Source organism: Pseudophryne corroboree, chromosome 10 (assembly GCF_028390025.1).
Source record: "Pseudophryne corroboree isolate aPseCor3 chromosome 10, aPseCor3.hap2, whole genome shotgun sequence".
NCBI lineage: Eukaryota > Metazoa > Chordata > Amphibia > Anura > Myobatrachidae > Pseudophryne > Pseudophryne corroboree.
Window position 1 is genome coordinate 206,701,920 of NC_086453.1, and position 2,907 is coordinate 206,704,826.

The 2,907-nt window shown below is 37.7% G+C and overlaps 1 pseudogene; it reads left to right on the top strand.

Annotated features, from left to right (window-relative positions):
• The first annotated feature begins 881 nt into the window (after window positions 1–881).
• Window positions 882–1,000, top strand: LOC134967053 (5S ribosomal RNA; annotated as a pseudogene).
• Window positions 1,001–2,907: the final 1,907 nt, after the last annotated feature.

Sequence of the window (2,907 nt, forward strand, 5' to 3'; positions counted from 1 at the left end):
TATAGAGGATGTCTCGTCCTCCTCCCTGTCTTCACCCAGGAAGTGAGCAAGCCCTACGGGGCGAAACGCGTTTTCTAATCCAGATACAGCGGGTCTATCGGTCCTAGCCGCAGCACAGGAAACTGCACTTTATTCCTGAGCACACTCAGGTCAGGTACTCCTATCATTCGGTTACAACGGATCTACTGATCTCAGCCGCAGCACATGAAAGTGCATCCTTACTTTTTGTTTTGATTCAGTTCTATGTATTAATATCAGTGATCTGTTCTTTTATTGCTGCTATTGTGTTTGGCCACAGCGAATCTGTCGCTTCTAGCCGCAGCATATAAGTATATATTTAAACGCAATCATACTCAGACCTTTTACATGATCTGTATCTGTATCTTTTAGAGATTTACTCTGTATTCAATGTGATTTCTGTTTTGAGCCTAGCTGGTTCACCTTTCCCAGCTGCAGCATTTTTGTGATTGCATCTCTAATAACGGATACATCTGTGTTTAATCTCACGGAACCCTGACAGGCCTGATCATAGCTAACATTGATTGTGTGTTCTCTTTATTTGGTTGTTCAGTTATCCACATGGCCATTATATTAATTTTGACCTTTCTCCCATGTATATAGCCATTCTGGATAGCTGACAAAGATAAAATTGTTTTAATATCTTCATGTTACGAATGAGTCTAAACAAACCTGTTAGGTCTCTATTTTTCACCACTTTTCTTTCCGTGGACTCTCATCCATGATCCAGGGGCACAAAACCACAGCTGTGGGATTTGATGTCTCCTGCCTAACATAGAAAGCAGATCCACACTTTACTCTTGTGACCAAACAGTCACATTCTCTTATTTTAGGTGCACTCTCATTGGAGTCTGACCCACCTTCTCTACTATCAAACCACCCTGCTAATGCCCGATCTCGTCCGATCTTGGAAGCGAAACAGTGTTGGGCTGGGTCAGTACCTGAGGAGGAGACTCACAGGGAATACCCAGTGTTGTAGAGTATCAATCATTTCATATGATGTGCGGTATGTGACATCAACAGCAGCATCACCACTTGTTTCTAATTTTCATTAACTTTCTCCTGAGATTGTGTATAGTTCAATCTTAAGGACCAACATTAGTCCTCAAAGTACATACATAGATATAGGTCCTTGTAATATACTTGTGCAGTCTCCTGACAAACAGTATGAACCTTGTACTGTCTTGTTAATAAGGTTTGACCCTGACAGACTTACTACTCAATTGACCATATAGTGGTTTCATTAATACAGATTGTCTGTACTGGTCGGGTTGAAATGGATGTACGACTTTGAAGTGTCTACATCCTTTCTTATCTCATTCTCTGAGGCAGGACCAGAACATTTTATTATATTTTTCTCAATTCAACCCAATGTGCACAGAACTTACTTTGGATCATATTTTCTATAATGGGCAATTACACTGATTTTAAAGAATATCGCAATAAAGTTATGTTTTATCAGCATTTCTTATGATTAACTTGATAATTACTATAAGTTATTTCAATTAAATAAGAGTGCGCCCACACAAGAGCCTTCTTTCTTCTCCCCTTTTTGACATATGTTTTTCCTGGCTCTGGGTGCACCACCAAACTGGACACAGATTTGAGAATTTATATATAAAATCGTCCAATCTTGATTTTTTTCATATTAAATGTGTATCCTTGTATGACCAGTGCCGGGTCGCCCCTTTGTTGTTCCTGTTCCCCAAATATAGTCAAGTGTCAGATTTGCGAAATGAATACATACTTGTGTCTAGGTCACCGATTATTGTATGAAATATTTTTTTTTTCTTATGTTAATAATTGATGGCAGTTATTGTTTACTGCCAAAGGGTGGACTGTCGAAGTCAAAAATATTACATAAAAAGAACATGCAAACTACACACATTATGAGTCGCTATACTTGCAAATACGCGCAGCGAGCACAGCAATATATGGTAACACACGCATTTACACGGACATGCCACAGAGATGGATTCAACACTTATTTCATACAGTACATAATTATAATACAGGTTGAGTATCCCTTATCCAAAATGCTTGGGACCAGAGGTATTTTGGATATGGGATTTTTCCGTATTTTGGAATAATTGCATACCATAATGAGATATCATGGTGATGGGACCTAAATCTAAGCACAGAATGCATTTATGTTTCATATACACCTTATACACACAGCCTGAAGGTAATTTTAGCCAATATTTTTTATAACTTTGTGCATTAAACAAAGTGTGTCTACATTCACACAATTCATTTATGTTTCATATACACCTTATATACACAGCCTGAAGGTCATTTAATACAGTATTTTTAATAACTTTGTGTATTAAACAAAGTTTGTGTACATTGAGCCATCAAAAAACAAAGGTTTCACTATCCCACTCTCACTCAAAAAAGTCCGTATTTCGGAATATTCCGTATTTCGGAATATATGGATATGGGATACTCAACCTGTAATATCAAGCGCCAGACATCATGATGATTTAAAATTATATAATGAAGTAATGTAATGTATGTGTATTATTTGAATGAAGCAAGATAGACCTGTCATATTTACTATTAAAGCAACCAGATTAATGTGTAGATTCATTTGATACTTGTTATTAAGTTTTAGGACATTGCAACAAATAGTTATGATTAAATGTATGAAAGGTAAAATCACTTTTATTAGAACAATAGATATTCCAAACAGGTAGTGAACAGGAAGCCCAGGTCAGCCCCTTTGGACGTCCCCAAGGCTGAACCTGTTCAGCACATGAATAGACTAGTGACTCATCATGAATGAGAAAGTACCCTCCCCCAAAAACTAGATAACACATTGCTGATCACACAGGAGGTCAGTTGCTGTTTTGTCTCAGAGGATGATGGAGTTGCTTCTACACCAGTTCC